This window comes from Pseudorca crassidens, chromosome 3 (genome assembly GCF_039906515.1).
Source record: "Pseudorca crassidens isolate mPseCra1 chromosome 3, mPseCra1.hap1, whole genome shotgun sequence".
NCBI lineage: Eukaryota > Metazoa > Chordata > Mammalia > Artiodactyla > Delphinidae > Pseudorca > Pseudorca crassidens.
Genome location: NC_090298.1, coordinates 80,181,908 through 80,199,875, shown reverse-complemented (window position 1 = coordinate 80,199,875; position 17,968 = coordinate 80,181,908). Strand labels below are relative to the sequence as shown.

At 39.6% G+C, this 17,968-nt stretch overlaps 1 long non-coding RNA gene across 1 annotated transcript; it reads right to left on the bottom strand.

Moving 5' to 3' along the window:
• Window positions 1–2,616: 2,616 nt before the first annotated feature.
• LOC137221527 (uncharacterized) lies at window positions 2,617–14,082 on the bottom strand. Its single transcript, XR_010942052.1, has 3 exons — window positions 13,631–14,082; window positions 12,911–13,534; window positions 2,617–2,780 (listed from the first exon to the last, which is right to left on the bottom strand). It is a non-coding gene; the product is annotated as an uncharacterized lncRNA (long non-coding RNA).
• Between the last annotated feature and the right edge of the window lie 3,886 nt (window positions 14,083–17,968).

The window sequence follows — 17,968 nt, the reverse complement described above, 5'->3', positions numbered from 1 at the left end:
AAAACTATAAGACACTGATGAAAGAAATTAAAGATGATACAAACAGATGGAGAGATATACCATGTTCTTGGATTGGAAGAATCAACATTGTGAAAATGATTATACTACCCAAAGCAATCTACAGATTCAATGCAATCCCTATCAAATTACCAATGGCATTTTTCACAGAACTAGAACCAAAAAATTCACCATTTGTATGGAAACACAAAAGACCCCGAATAGCCAAAGCAATCTTAAGAACGAAAAACGGAGCTGGAGGAATCAGGCTCCCAGACTTCAGACTATACCACAAAGCTACAGTAATCAGGACAGTATGGTACTGGCACAAAAAGAGAAATACAGATCAATGGAACAGGATAGAAAGCCCAGAGGTAAACCCATACACATATGGTCACCTTATTTTTGATAAAGGAGGCAAGAATATACAATGGAGAAAAGACAGCCTCTTCAATAAGTGGTGCTGGGAAAACTGGAAAGCTACATGTAAAAGAATGAAATTAGAACACTCCCTAACATCATACACAAAAATAAACTCAAAATGGATTAGAGACCTAAATGTAAGGCCAGACACTATAAAACTCTTAGAGGAAAACAGAGACAGAACACTCTATGACATAAATCACAGCAAGATCCTTTTTGACCCACTTCCCAGAGAAATGGAAATAAAAACAGAAATAAACAAATGGGACCTAATGAAACTTAAAAGCTTTTGCACAGCAAAGGAAACCATAAACAAGACAACCCTCAGAATGGGAGAAAATATTTGCAAATGAAGCAACTGACAAAGGATTAATCTCCAAAATTTACAGCAGCTCATGCAGCTCAAAGAAACAAACAACCGAACCCAAAAATAGGCAGAAGATCTAAATAGACATTTCTCCAAAGAAGATTTACAGATCACCAGCAAACAAATGAAAGGATGCTCAACATCACTAATCATTGGAGAAATGCAAATCAAAACTACAATGAGGTATCACCTCACACCAGTCAGAATGGCCATCATCCAAAAATCTACAAACAATAAATGCTGGAGAGGGTGTGGAGAAAAGGGAACCCTCTTGCATTGTTGGTGGGAATGTAAATTGATACAGCCACTATGGAAAACAGTATGGAGGTTTCTCAAAAACTAAAACTAGAACTACCATACAACCTAGCAATACCACTACTGGGCATATACCCTGAGAAAACCATAATTCAAAAAGAGTCATGTACCACAATGTTCACTGCAGCTCTATTTACTATAGCCAGGACATGGAAGCAACATAAGTGTCCATCAACAGATGAATGGATAAAGAATATGTGGCACATATATATAATGGAACATTACTCAGCCATAAAAAGAAAGGAAATTGAGTTATTTGTAGTGAGGTGGATGGACCTAGAGTCTGTCATACAGAGTGAAGTCAGTCAGAAAGAGAAAAATAAATACTGTATGCTAACACATATGTATGGAATCCAAAAAAAAAAAAAAAGTGGTTCTGAAGAACCTAGGGGCAGGACAGGAATAAAGATGCAGACGTAGAGAATGGACTTGAGGACATGGGGAGGGTGAAGGGTAAGCTGGGACAAAGTGAGGGAGTGGCACGGACATATATACACTATGAAATGCAAAACTGACAGCTAGTGGGAAGCAGCCACAGAGCACAGGGAGATCAGCTCAGTGCTTTGTGACCACCTAGAGGGGTGGGATAGGGAGAGTGGGAGGGAGATGCAAGAGGGAGGAGATATGGTGATATATGTATATGTATGGCTGATTCACTTTGTTATGAAGCAGAAACTAACACACCACTGTAGAGCAATTATACCCCAATAACAATGTTAAAAAAAAAAAAACTACAATGATGTACTATTTTCACATTTTTTGTGGGTTGATTGTGTGCTTCTAGTCTTTGTAGTGTCACCTGAGGTCTCTTGTATGGTGACATTCAACTGGAAACTTGTCTAGGGCACCTTGGTTTTCTTTCACCCAGAAGAATTGGTGTCTCATCCTCCATGACCATTCCACAAGGCTCTCTCTATAGCAACATAGCCTGGACTTCCTCACGCTATGATATCTGTGTTCCATGATGGAGTTTTCTAAGAGGACAACTTGAATGTGTATGCTCTCAACAAGCCTTGCTTATGTCACATTTGTTAATGTCCTTTGACTACAGCCAGTTAGGAGGTCATGCCCAGGGTCCTTGTGGAAGGGGCTACGCAAAGGCTTTAGCATTGAGAGGCCACCAATGCACCAGCCTGCCACAGATTCCTTTGCATATTCATGTATAAACCTCTTTCAGAATCAATGAGAAGATGCCAAATAACTGATTTTATAGAGAGTCTTTAGTCCCGTGAATAATTAAAGCAGAATTGGAACTGACTGAAAGTTCCCGTCAGTCCAATTCTCTGTGCCGTTATGTGCGTGGCCCTATCACAAGATGAGAATTTAGACATAATGACAAAGTAATTTTAATGAGCTAGGGAGATGTGAATAAATTATGATCCCATAAGTACCAATTTTAATCTACCTCTATGGACTAAAAAAAAAAGTGTCACAGATTATATATAATCATTCATCTAACCACACGCACATAACATCATCATCATTAGAGTTGCCATTATAACCATTATATTTTTATTAACATTTTCTCCCTGTAATTTCCACTTGAAAGCCAATGGTAATTTTATTTTGAAATCAGTTCTAACTGATTGGCTCCAGAACATATTTTGATTTTGAAGTCAGCCTCCCATGATAAAAGCTGGTCTGTTTTACTTTTTTCTTGTTCCTTCCCTCTGCCCTTCTGGGGATAAAAAAGAAAAGGCCATTAAAAAAAAAACAAACAGCTATTATTGTACATCTACTATAATTATAAACAAGATTCAATTACACTGTTCTAATACATTCATTGTAAATTTATGATTTAAAGATATTTCATTTCCCATTCATATGTAGTTCCCACATTCACAGTATAAATATTTACAGTTAATTATGGAAAATTTCACACATTAATCCCAGTAGCACAAAAACATATTAATAAATTTACATGAATAAGTGATTCTTTGAAAACTTATTTGGAAGCGGGAAAAGAGAAGACTTTCACGTAACTATGGTAGCCAGAGGCTTAAACTTTGGGGCTCTCATTCACCCAGGGCCCTTCCAAGGCCGTGTTCACATAATTGTATGTTTCTGTAAAAATCACAAAATGAGGATACCTTATCTTAAGGTCCTTTGTCTCTTTCTCTGAATTCCCTTCCCTCACATGTCCCCTTGAGTTGGGTGGTGAAGGAGTGGCTGTGGGGTTTTTAGACTCTGGTAAGGAAAGGTAAGTATGGACACATTTAGTTTGAGCTTTGCAGGATATATTTATATGGCTTACAGTCACATGGATGTACAGTTAAGTGATTACCAGCCATCTGAGGAAAGGAAAGACTTTCAATAAAGTCTTTCCAATAAAGACTAGGTCTGTTCACCCATCATGACAGGAAGGTGCAAGTCAAAGTCCCATCTCCAAGTGAATGTATCTTACAGTGTCTGGCATGGAAGTTTGTTGGTAGTGTGGAATTTATGGACTAAATTATCTGTATATTCTCAAGTGATAATCAATAATATACACCAAAAAACTACTGGGGTGGGGCTTCCATGTGGCACATTGGTTGAGAGTCCGCCTGCCGATTCAGGGGACACGGGTTCGTGCCCCGGTCCGGGAAGATCCCACATGCCGCGGACCGGCTAGGCCCGTGAGCCACGGCCGCTGAGCCTGCGCGTCCAAAGCCTGTGCTCCACAACGGGAGAGGCCACAACAGTGAGAGGCCCGCGTATCGCAAAAAAAAATTAAAAAAATAAATAAATAAAAACTACTGGGGGGTAGTAATGTACAGGTATATCAGGCAATTAGTTAATAAAAAGTGTACGTTTTCTTTGTGGATTTTGTTATGTTTGCAGTATTTTTCAGCTTTTAAACTTTTGTAAATTGTTGTGATTCCTCTTCTCAACCTAAATATTCACTTCCATACCTAATTTGGTAGTAGTACTTTTATATTCTCTTCTTAAATACAGCTCCCTAAACTATACGAGCAAAACCTGGATCCGCTCCCAATGGTAACTAATCTCTGATACAGTGAAATCCCCTTCTATTTGAAGGATTGAGCTACTGGACAAAAATAAAATCATTGAGTAAATTATTTTCTTGTTTTTGGACTTCTATTTTTCTTCTCTTTACTTATGAAGACTGATTCATTCATCTACAAAATGTGACTCTAGTCTTTCACTTTCACTTTAAACTCTAACTCTAGGATTTTAAATGAATTTTGGCCAGAGGTAGATCCTTAATCCTGATTGACTGATTATATTAGTCAGGATTCTCCTGAGAAACTATAGATCTAGATCTACATAGATAGATAGGTAGATAGATAGATAGGGAATGACAGAGAGGAATTTATATTCCTCATATTCCACATATATATGGAATCTAAAAAAAAAAAAAAGTGGTTCTGAAGAACCTAGGGGCAGGACAGGAATAAAGATGCAGATGTAGAGAATGGACTTGAGGATATGGGGCAGGGGGAAGGGTAAGCTGGGATGAAGTGAGAGAGTGGTATGGACACATACACTACCAAATGTAAAATAGATAGCTAGTGGGAAGCAGCCGCATAGCACAGGGAGATCAGCTCTATGCTTTGTGTCCACCTAAAGGGGTGGGATAGGGAGGGTGGGATAGGGAGGGTGGGAGGGAGACACAAGAGGGAGGAGATATCGGGATATATGTACACATATAGCTGATTCACTTTGTTACACAGCAGAAACTAACACACCATTGTAAAGCATTATACTGAAATAAAGATGTTAAAAAAAAGAAAAAAGAAAAGAAATTGTATCACACAATTATGGAGGCTGGCAAGCACAAAATCTGCAAGACTTGACTTGTGCCAGTCTAGGTCTGCATGCTGCAGACCCAAGAAAGAGATGATGTTGCAACTTGAGCCTGAAGGCAGCCTGCAGGCAGAATTCCCTCTTCCTCAGGGAAGTTGGTCTTTTTCTCTTAAGGCCTTCAACTGTGATGAGGTGAGGGCCACCCACATTATGGGAGAGTAATTTGCTTTACCCAAAGTCTACTGATTTAGATGTTAATCTTGTCATAAAATACCTTCACAGCAACATCTAGACTAGTGTTTTATCTATTGAACATTGAACATCTGGATACTGTGGCCTAGCCAAGTCAACACACCCAATTAAGCATCTCACTGATGAATACACAGTGAAGGTGGGAACTAGCATTGCTACATTCACCAAATTCATGACACAAAAATAAATTTGCCATATTCTATTCATTTGTGGGAGGATAAATGCTATGAAACTGAGTATCAAAATTAACAAAAAGGGATCAAATAAAGAAAGCATGTTTTGCTTCACCATGTGAAGCAAACAAGATGTCAGAAGAACACAAGAAGGCTTGACTGTAGATACAGAGCAGAATGTTGCAATCTTGGCCAGGTTATAAGGTTGGGCTAGTCCCTAGGAACCACCTAGAAAAAAAAGACTACTTTGAATTATATTTCCTCCAATCCCTTAGAGGATTCCAGAGAAACAAAGAGATTGCAACCATGTGACGCAAGATCCCTTACAGTTCTAATATATTCTATAACTCAATTTGATGTTATTAAATAAGATTTAGTGGAGATACGGGAAGAAATATTGAAAGAAGATTTGATAATAACTCTGCATTATATGTGTTATGCTACTTTTTGCCTCAAAGAGCCTATCTATTAAATTATCATCTAAAAAAAACAGCTTTGAGAGGCAAAGGTGGTTTAAAACCAGACACATTCATAGTTCACATCATAGTTCAGAATAGCTGATTCTCCAAATAATGTTTCAAAGAACTGCTTGTAAAGTGACTTTTAACAAGTGCTGACAGAAGGTAAATACAAAGTAAGCCCCCTTTATCATCCAAATCGTTAACATTTTGAAAATGAAGTTCATGGAGTGGAAAAATTCAAATAAATTTTATTACATGACATATCATACTTAGCATCTTAGCAACATCCAATTGTTAAGTGGAAATCATAACTCCAAATTTCAATATTCTTTTTTTTAATTGAAGTATAGTTGATTTACAATGTTGTGTTATTTTCAGGTGTACAGCAAAGTGCTTCCATTGTATACATATATATGTCTGTGTGTGTGTGTGTGTGTGTGTGTGTGTGTGTATATATATATATTCCTTTTTAGGTTCTTTTCCATTATGGTTTATTATAAGTTTTGAATATAGTTCCCTGTGCTATACAGTAAGCCCTTGTTGTTTACCTATTTTATATATAGCAATACATATATGTTAATCCCAAACTCCTAATTTATCCCTCACCCTCCTTCCCCTTTGGTAACCATAAGTTTGTTTTCTATGTCTGTGAATCTATTTCTGTTTTGTAAATAAGTTCATATGTATCATTTTTTTAGATTCCACATATAAGTGATATCATATGATATTTGTCTTTTTCTGTCTGCCTTACTTCACTTAGTATGATAATCTCTCAAATGACCCCAAATAGCCAAAACAATCTTGAGAAAGAAGAACAAAGCTGGAGGAATAATGCTCCCTGACTTCAGACTATACTATAAAGCTACAGTAATCAAAACAGTATGTTACTGGCACAAAAACAGACACATAGACCAATATTCTTGTTAAGAGATTTATAAGCCTTTTAGTTTAGGTTTTTCCAACAAATATCATACTCTCATCCACTGTGCAATTTAATATGATACAGTAGGGTCATGTTGCCTATCAAATCTAGTCTCCAAAAAACACATTCTCTCTTTAGTCTAACTTGATTCTCCTCTGCATTCTAGTAAAGGTCTGTCTGCACATCTTTCTCCTACACTTTACTCACTCTCCAGGTTTTATGTCCTATTTTTATTCTAATCCAAATCTAACATTTCATTCAAAGACTAGATCAAGTCTTAACCCCTTAATAAATGCAAGTGCATAAAAGACAAGCACCAAGATAAGAAGGCATTCAAATTTGTAGCAGCGGTTTTCAAACTATCCTCTTGCAAAACACTGGCTTCCCTCATGTTGATCTGTGATATTTTAACTATTAAAATCTTAACATGAGAAGTCTTTTCTCAATCTGCATATTTAAAAGTGTAATTAGTAGATAAACTTTTTGATGTGAAAGAATTCTGTTATACATTTAAAGTAAAACTTTAGTGTCATCTAGTACCAACCAGATGACAAAATGAATGTATCAATAAAATGAATATTAATGAATTGAAAAAAATATTCATTTTATCTTCTACTGGATATTAGCCATCAGTAAATTTTACACAAGTATTCTCCTCACTTGAAAAGAATATTCCCCACTGTACATTAATACATCAACATTCTAATTATCCATTAGCTTCTTTTGAGTTTGGTTAGAAAGAATAAGTTTCTGACATCTCTATTAGCTCAAAGTACACTAACAAATTGAGTTTCTTTATCCAAAGTTTTATCATTAACCCTGAGTTTTGACATCCCCACCAAAGTGTCATCACCATATGAAACCATGCAGAAATGGTCAGCCTTCCAACCCACTATCATCTCTCATTTTAGAAATGCAATACGTATTTTTCATTTATGCAACTATAAATTCTTCAAATGCATGGACTATGACTTTCACATCCTTTGTATCCTCCACATCACTTATCACATTCTTGGCATGTCAGAGATGCTTAATAACTATTTATGCCATTGTTATTTCTACCATTAAATGATTCCCTTCAACTTTAGAAGATCTACAGTTTTTAATCCACTACCAACACACGCTCACGTGTCTTCCCAGCACCAGTCCTAGCTGCTAATCTCTTGAACAGCACAAAGAGTAATTGGAAACCAATGTTTTGTTTTGCTTTGTTTACCCCCAGTGTATCCAGTTTCTCTCCTCACTCTCAATACTAAAAAAGGAGCAAAAGAAAATGGTAACCTCACCCACCTCTTTTCTGGCAACCAGATCTCTGGAAACCCAACATGCATTGGCTGAGAACAAGAGCAACAGCATCAACAATATTAATAATAATAATTACCTTTACTAGGTGCTTAATTTGTTTAGGCATTGTGCTAAACACTTTACATGGATCATGTTGTTTATTCCTGTTAATGTACCTAGAAGGTAGGTTTTGTAACTGGATGATTGTTTTCCATAAACCCTAAAGTGTGTCTACATGGAAGAGAAAACTAGGGTGCCTGAAGAGCCCTTGCAATTGGGATGAGGAAGAAATAGCAACTTTGATATCTAAACCCCAGACAGGCAAGAGAATGACCCAGCTGATCATATGCTCTTCCTCCCTTACCTGTGTACTACTTAGAGGAAAGGGTGCATTTTTATATATGGGGGAACGTGAACTCTGAAAGGACTGAGATTGTTTTCACCAATAGATGGACTGAGCATTCATAATAGAAATTAATTTCAGTTATGGAAAGGTAAAAGCATGTATTCTTGAACATCTGAGATTCTGGACCTAGGTAATAATATCACCCCTATGGTTGGAGGGGGAGGGGAAAAAGCTGAGATTCAGACACTTGTTCAAGATCATACAGATAGTCAATGATGGTGTCTATATTTGAAGCCATAATATCTAAATCCAGAGTTTACTCTTCTGAGAACTGGATATATAAAAATTTTACAAATTTAATGGGAATACTCTGACATTAAAAACGTAACCTGCCTTGGGGCTTCCCTGGTGGAGCAGTGGTTGAGAGTCCGCCTGCCGATGCCGAGGACATGGGTTCGTGCCCCGGTCTGGGAAGATCCCACATGCCGCGGAGCGGCTGGGCCCATGAGCCATGGCCGCTGAGCCTGCGCGTCCGGAGCCTGTGCTCCGCAACGGGAGAGGCCACAGCGGTGAGAGGCCCGCGTACCGCAAAAAAAAAAAAAAAAAGTAACCTGCCTCAGTATCATTTCTTCCAGAAGTTATGTCCTTCCTGTGTATCCCTGGGTCAACAAGAAAAGGCACTGTCCTATAGAAATATAATTCAATCTAAATATATAATTTTTTAAATTTTCAGCAGCCACATTTAGAAAAAACCTTTTAAAAAAGCGGGTAAAATTAATTTTTGTTAATATATTTCCTTTAAAAATATCCAAAGTATTATCACTTCCAACATGCAATCAATACCTTAAAATTTCAAATAAATTATTTTACTTATTTTTATAATAAATGTTCAGATCTGATGTATATTTCATACTGATATCACATTTCACTTCAGATTAGCTACATTTCAAGTGCTCAGTAGCCACATGGGGCTAATGGCTACCTTTTGGTTGGTGCTAACCCAGGTAAGACACAGTAAAGCAGTGATTCGAATTTATCACAAAGGACACTTTATGACCCCAATTCATGTTTTCCCCAGACACTCCTTCTTCCATAAAGTGGTGAAGGAAGCACAGACCTTCTGTCCGTCTTTCCCAGAACTTTATCTTCCTTTGAAAAAAATCTCAGAATTTTTGGGAGTCAAGCTTAGCATTTTCTTTTGGTCAGACAATTTTTACTTAAATTTTTCTTCCCTCACTTTTATTAACAGCTTTACTGAGGAATAATTGGCATATAAAAACTCAGTTTAGTGAGAAAATTTTTATTTTGTTTTAGTAAGGACAAGAGTTTCTCAAGTCTTTACTGCATTTCCTGTACTATCCTAGCTCTTATTAATAACCTCAGTGAAGTCTTGCAACCTATGAGTAAGTACTGTCAGTATTATTTATCCCACTTCATATATCAGGAAACTGAGGTTTAGAGGGCCAATGTTACTTGTCAAGGTTATTCGGCTGGTAAGTGGAGCACCTGGATTCGAAAAAAGGCAGGCCACCTCCACTTAGCAGTGCTGTCTTCAGGCTACCTAACTGTAAATATCAACAAGATCTAGGTTTATATTATTGCACCATAAAATGCTAGAGACAGAAATGAGGAGGTGCTAGGAGCACGATATAATTACCTAGAAAAACAGAAGAAACAAAAAAGTCTTTATGCAGACTTCTGGATAGTCAAGCTAACCTCCCTTTAGAAAACACCTTCTCACTTACAGGGGCATTTGACTATATGGTCTGTTGTAACCTTAATATTTGTAAGCAGGAACTTTACAATAATTCTGTGTAATATTTGCTGAATACATCACAAGGTGAAAGTATGTTACAAGATAGAATAAAGCAAGAACATCTAATTTTTAGCATTATTCTCTCATGATATGTTCAAGAACTTTTGAAACTATCCTCCAAGTTTCCATGAGATGTATTCTCCCCTCAAGAATAACTGCTAGAACATTTTAGAAGCGTGAGGAGAGCCAGCATCTTCCATCTAAAGATGTTTCTTTTCTCTTAACCTGGCACCACCGTCCACTATCACCTTCTCACCACTAATGAATACAGGGAGAGCCCCACTGGAGCGTGAGCTGCATTCTTCCTAGACGCAGACATGTCTGAGCATTTCTGCAAACAGATGAATCAGAGCTATGAGGAATCTGTTTGGGAAGAGGGAGCCTTTAGTCAAAGTAAGAAAGAGAAGTGAAGCTCACTGTTTCTTCTAACAAAAACGCCCTGGGTAAAGAGTGAGAGGAGAAACAGCAGGCAAGTGCAATTCACTTTGTCCAGTGATGTCCCTTCTTCCTCCCAGCTGTGCCTTCCCTCCCTCCAGGGACACGGGCCAGAGCCGCAGAGATGGAGCCTTTAACAGGAATACAGGAGAGCTGCCTGGCTCAGAGGTCAGCACTGAAAGATGATACAACAAGGGTAGACATTTTCCACAATCAGAGAAGAAGCCAGAACAGATTTGAGAAATCAAAACACAGAGTGAAGCCTTGGCGTAGCTAGAGCTCCAGCACACCAGCAGTGTCCGGACATTTCCGGCCACAGGGTAAAGCTCCAGTGACCTGAGCTGGCCTCAACGTGGCAAGGGCAGCATCATTATGACCACACATTCATCAGCAGCCTACACCCACACTAACAGGCAACACCAGGCAACCTGTGCATCCCCAGAATCTGGCGTAAAGAGAGGAAAATATGTGACTGCACAGTGGCTAAGAGAACTGAATGTGAGCCCTTCTGGGAATTTGTGGCAACGCCCAGAAATAGTTGGGATGGGGATACCTGGAGGCAGCTGGAGGTTCCACAGAGGCAGGGATAAACAGAATCAGAGAAATAATTTACATGTTGTGAGCCTAATTTTATTCCTAGCTTTGTGTGGTCTAGGCATACAAGCACTGTGCTATCCCAGTACCATTACTCAGACTCCAACTCTTGTTAAGTGTTCAAGGATCACTAAATTATTTTTTCCGACCTCAGGAAAGAAAAGTAACATGTCAGTGGAGGACAAGCCAAGGTAGACCACTGTGTAGGAGATGCCAGGGTAGGAATTGGGCACTAGGATGAATTGTGGAATTGTGTCTGCAGGGACATTCTTCCTAACAATGGTGGGTCCCGGCCCCGGAGTTGAGAGGATAAACGGTGAATGGAAGACTCCCCTTTAGTGAATTTAGTCAATGGTATTTTGGCAATTAATTATTATCAGTACAAGTGAGAACAAATGATTCCATCTAACAAATCAAAATTTAGTAGGAATTTAATTGTTTTATCAAGAGTTTTTATAATGTCTCATGTTTGCTTTAATAAAATTTATCTCAGTTCCTCAGTCTTATAACTGAGCAAGAAGTAAGTCACATTGTTTCAGAAATTCAAATCATGTTGCATAAATAAATGGAAAAATGATTCATCCTTCCACATTTCCCTAAACAAACTACAACTGAGCTGCCAATAAGACTAACACCTGGAGCATTTCTACACAAGGGGGCGCCAGAACCCGACTTTCCTTAATAATATAATCTACCTAGAACTAGTGAAGATTTCTGAGTTTGATGGCAAAGGAGAGAAGGAGTCAAATATGTAAAAGCAATAGGCAGATATATCCGGTTCACATGCCAGCTTTAGGCTAATGCTTAAATAGTTTTAAAATCTCCATAGTGGTTCAGGAGGTTAATTGTGTAAATAGCAACATCTGAGCAAGGGAGATAGTGGTATCACTCTGCTTGAAATTGCCTTGCTGAATACAGTGGGGTTTTTGTAATTAATTAATTTTAATAGGCTTTTTTCTACTTAAAGAGGAACTCAGGATGGTATTTCAATTAGATTCATTGGTACATATTCCTTTATGCAATGGCCAAAGTGTTACATTAAACAATAGAAAACATAACAAGGTATCACTATGGAATAAGTCGTTAATTTGCTAAGCAACGCCAATTTTAAGGATTTGGGTTTTGAAATGAAGCGATAATGTAGAATACAAATAGAGGGCTTTAGAATATTCTATTACCAAAAGAGAGAGCAACAAAGTTGTTTTTCAAAGGGGTAGAGAGGCAAAAATATGATCCAAATTACGACAGAAATGGATTTAAATAAATGTTTTAAAAAAAAAAAAGAAAAGAAAAGGTCAATGGAACTGAGGAAAGAAGAACACAGATACTTCCAGCAGGAAAAACAGCATGCTGGTGATTCTTAAGACAGGTGCACACAGCATAGTTTTGTTCAGATTACTCAGTCCCTCACACCTGTATTATTCTTACACGTAAGCAGTAACACTATCAATGAGTTATGTTCTTTCATTGTCCCCTGGATTTCTCCTTTCAGCACTTAAAATTGTAACCGGAACATCACATCCTTTATCATGAAGGGTGGAAAAGTATAGTTCATTTTCCTAAAGGCTTGCTTTGAGCTACTCAAGCAGACACAGAATTCAAAAGAACAAACAAATAGTTCACATTAGAACATGTTCAACTCCTACAGAATTCACAGGGCAGTGGAAACTTGGAATGGATTCTATTTAATTCACTTCTCAGTGTATTAGTTATCTATTGTTACATAATTAATTACTCCAATGCACAGTAATTTAAAACAACACAGATTTATTACTCACAGTTTCTTTGAGTCAGTAATTCAGAAGAAGCTCAGCAGGTGGTTCTGGCTCAGGGTCTCTTGATTTCACAGGCAAGATATGAGCCCAGGCTGTAGTCATCTGAAAACTTGACTGACGCTAGAAGATCCATTTCCAGGATTTCTCACTCATGTGGCCTCACTTATTGACCTCTCCATAGAGCTGCTTGAGAGTCCTCACAACATAGCAGCTGGCTTCTCCCAGACTGAGTGGTCCAAAAGAACAGGACAGAAGCCACATATCTTTTATAACATCAACTCCAAAGACACAATCATTTCTACAATATCCTATTGGTTATACAAGTCAGCCTTTTCCAATGTGGGAGGAGACTACAAAAGGACGTGAATACAAGGGGGCTAGAATCATTGAGGACTGTCTTGAAAGCTGGTTCCACACCCAGCTCCTCTAGATTCATGGCATTCCCATATGGCCAACCAGATGTAAGCATAAAAGTATCTCCTTCCTTCCACAGCCTCTGATTCTCTTTATGCCTCTTTTCTCCTCACTCTCAACTCCTTCAAGCAGACACCCAGACTCTGTCACTGGATCTCTTCTTGTTCAGCTCCTTTATGTTTCATTGCCATATTATTCCAGAGATTTTCATCACTGAGAGAAGAGAAGGGAAAACAATTTTCACTGAGGTCAGTCTTTTAGAGCCTCAGTATAAAGCCATTATCATCTTCATACTACGAAGATTAATACCTTTTAGTGTATCTCCTGCACTTTATTATGCTAAAGAATATCTGTCTCCTCCTTGAGTCAAATTTCCAAAAAAATCCCCTGTTTTCTTGGTCTCAATATCAGTCAGGCTCCAGGTCGGGTGGGGGAGGGGTTGTAGAATGAGGAAGGGGAAAAGGAAACAAAAACCACATAACTATGCAACAATTGCAATACATAAATTACTTGCAAATTATTCCTTTGGCATACATCTTACCCAATAAAATATACACTCCCCAAATGCAAACAGTGTCTACCTGTTTACCACTTTAATCCTAGTACCTACCACAGTGTATGACACATCATACTCTAATAATCATTTAGTATAAAATAGGCAGCTACTTCAATTACATTATTTAAAAGACTAAAAGTGTTTCCTGATGATAATCTAAGTAAAGATTAATAGATCTGTGTTAAAATACAATCATGTGATTCAGATATATTAAATAATGTTAATATACTGACCTCTTAATTAATATATTTGTTCATTTCTGGTATGTATTTACAATGCATCATAATTTAAGAATAAATCCAAACTTAGTCATCAACAAAATCATTTATTGACCCCCCACTCTATAAATGAAATCCTTCTATGGTTGGTCAATAAATAAAGTTATACCTGTTAACAGAATTTGTTATCAGATCGTTGATAAATTTAAATATTTCTTCTGTTAGATATACCATAATGGAATAATTTGCCAAGGTATGCTGCCTCAATTTAAACCCACAGCTCAACACAGAGGCATCTCTTGTGATGGGGTTAAGGATCCCAGCATGCTGGGCATCTAGAGTGCTGGAATCTACAGTATCACACTCCATGTGTCAGCCAGTGTTCAAGAACAGAGACCTTGGTGCTGCTGTTCCACCCAACCCAAGAAGAGAGGAGATATACCCCCAGAAACAGTTCAATTAGAAGGAGGGGATGTATCACTCTGTGTCCCAACCAGAACCAGATGACATTTACCAGATAATTCAAGAAGGAGGATTTATTTTAAAAAGGGGTGAGTTTTGAAGATATGGTGAGATGCAGACAAGCCTTAATAGAAAGTGCAGGTCAGTGGAATAAGGACTGGCAGAGTGCCCAACAGGCTTAGAAGAAGGGGGGTGGGCTGCTGACACCCAGATGGAGAGAACGGTTAGTAAGTAGTCTCCTAGAGAGGTGATGTGACTGTCCACAGCCAGTCTCACTTTTCTCCCTCCCTCAGGGGAGAGCACCCAAAATATCCAAGAGAGGAGAGCTTTATTTTATTCCTCTCTGAATCTTCTGCACATAACACAGTACCTGCCACAAGCAATGAGTCCCTAGGAAACGTTTTGTGTGAACTGAACCAGACCGCCTCCTCCTCTCTCCTCACACTCATGCTGATAAAACTGGCAGGTCACTGTCGCTCAGCCTCTGCACCCCTAACATGAGAATGATAATAATACAAGGGATTCTTTCTGAAAAAAAAAAAAAATTGAGAAAATGTGCTGTGAACTCTACATCTCTACCAAATACAAGCCATGGAAGGTCCCTAAAGGAAGGCTCCCTCCGTGTCAATAATACAGAAATGCCATTGCCTAGGATCACTTAGTAGTCAAAAGGCAGGGCTGATTTTCTCCTTTAAATTATTCCATTTGATAAAGTAGGTAGTCTAAGGCAGAGGAATCTATATCTATTTCCACATTACTCAATAATTCTAGTCTTACTTTTCATGGAAAAAAAAGGCACTTACAAAAGAAAAAAAATTGTTGTATTATTAGTTGAGACTTAACTAAGTCTGTGTAAAGGTAGAACTGAGTTGTTCAATACAGTAGCCACTAGTCACATATGGCTATTTAAATCTAACTTTTAATAATTAAAATTCGATATAATTTAAAATTCAATTCCTTGGTCACACGTGTCACATTTCAAGTGCTCCCCAACCACGTATGTCAGATGGTGCATAACGAACATTTTCACAAAAAGTTCTACTGGTGAACTGCTGAGCCCAGAATAATAACCTCTCAGGATTCTTCTAAAATTAAATTTTGAAACTTATATGACTAAAATTAAAAATGATCACACTTTAGAAGAAAAGGGAACCTTCCTACACTGTTGGTGGGAATGTAAATTGGTGAAGCCACTATGGAAAACAGTATGGAGATTCCTTAAAAAACTAAAAATAGACTTCCGGGAAGATGGCGGAAGAGAAAGACGCAGAGATCACCTTCCTCCCCACAGATACGCCAGAAATACATCTACACATGGAACAACTCCTATAGAACACCTACTGAACGCTGGCAGAAGACCTCAGACCTCCCAAAAGGCAAGAAACCCCCCACGTACCTGGGTAGGGAAAAAGAAAAAAGAATAAACAGAGACAAAAGGATAGGGACGGGACCTGCACCAGTGGGAGGGAGCTATGAAGGAGGAAAGGTTGCGACACACTAGGAAGCCCCTTCGCGGACGGAGACTGGGGGTGGCAGAGGGGTGAACCTTCGAAGCCGCGGAGGAGAGCACAGCAACAGGGGTGCGGGGGGCAAAGCGAAGAGATTCCCGCACAGAGGATCAGGGCCAACCGGCACTCACCAGCCCGAGAGGCTTGTCTGCTCACCCGCCGGGGCGGGTGAGGCTCGGAGTTGACGCTTGGGCTTCGGTCGGAGCGCCGGGAGAGGACTGGGGTCGGCGGCGTGAACACAGCCTACAGGGGGTTAGTGCGCCACGGCTAGCCGGGAGGGAGTCCGGGGAAAAGTCTGGACCTGCCGAAGAGGCAAGAGACTTTTTCTTCCCTCTTTGTTTCCTAGTGCGCGAGGAGAGGGGATTAAGAGCGCTGCTTAAAGGAGCTCCAGAGACGGGCGCAAGCCGCGGCTAAAAGCATGGACCCCAGACACGGGCATGAGACGCTAAGGCTGCTGCTGCCGCCACCAAGAAGCCTGTGTGCGAGCACAAGTCACTATCCACACCCCCTTCCGGGGAGCCTGTGCAGCCCGCCATTGCCAGGGTTCCGGGATCCAGAGACAACTCCTCCGGGAGGACGCACGGTGCGCCTCAGACTGGTGCAACGTCATGCTGGCCTCTGCCGCCGCAGGCTCGCCCAGCACTCCATGCCCCTCCCTCCACCCCCCCCACCCGCCTGAGTGAGCCAGAGCCTCCGAATCTGCGGCTCCTTTAACCCCGTCCTGTCTGAGCGAAGAACAGACGCCCTCCGGCGACCTACACGCAGAGGCAGGGCCAAATCCAAAGCTGAGCCCCTGGGAGCTGTGAGAACAAAGAAGAAAAAGGAAAATCTCTCCCAGCAGCCTCAGAAGCAGCGGATTAAAGCTCCACAATCAACTTGATGTACCCTGCATCTGTGGAATACATGAATAGACAACGAATCATCCCAAATTAAGGAGGTGGACGTTGAGAGCAAGATTTATGATTTTTTCCCGTTTTCCTCTTTTTGTGAGTGTGTATGTATATGCTTCTGTGTGATATTTTGTTTTTATAGCTTTGCTTGCACTATTTGTCCTAGGGTTCTATCCGTCCATTTTTTTTGTTTTGTTTTGCTTTCTTTTTAATTTTTCTTTTCTTTTTTTCTCTTAATAATTATTTTTTTATTTTAATAATTTTATTATATTTTATCTTTATTTTATTTTACTTTATCTTTCTTTCTTTCCTTCCTTCCTTCCTTCCTCCCTCTCTCCTTTCTTTCTTTCTTTCTTTCTTTCTTTCTTTCTACTTCTACTAATTCTTTCTTTCTACTTTTTCTCCCTTTTATTCTGAGTCATGTGGACGAAAGGCTCTTGGTGCTGCAACCAGGAGTCAGTGCTGTGCCTCTGAGGTGGGAGAGCCAACTTCAGGACTTATGGTCCACAAGAGACCTCCCAGCTCCACATAATATCAAATGGCGAAAAACTCCCAGAGATCTCCATCTCAACACCAGCACCCAGCTTCACTCAACGACCAGCAAGCTACAGTGCTGGACATCCTATGCCAAACAACTAGCAAGACAGGAACACAACCACAACCATTAGCAGAGAGGCTGCCTAAAATCATAATAACTCCACAGACACCCCAAAACACACCACCAGACGTGGACCTGCCCACCAGAAAGACAAGATCCCGCCTCATCCACCAGAACACAGCACTAGTCCCCTCCACCAGGAAGCCTACACAACCCACTGAACCAACCTTAGCCACTGGGGACAGACACCAAAAACAAGGGGAACTACGAACCTGCAGCCTGCAAAACGGAGACCCCAAACACAGTAAGATAAGCAAAATGAGAAGACAGAAAAACACACAGCAGATGAAGGAGCAAGATAAAAACCCATGGACCTAACAAATGAAGAGGAAATAGGCAGTCTAACTAAAAAGAA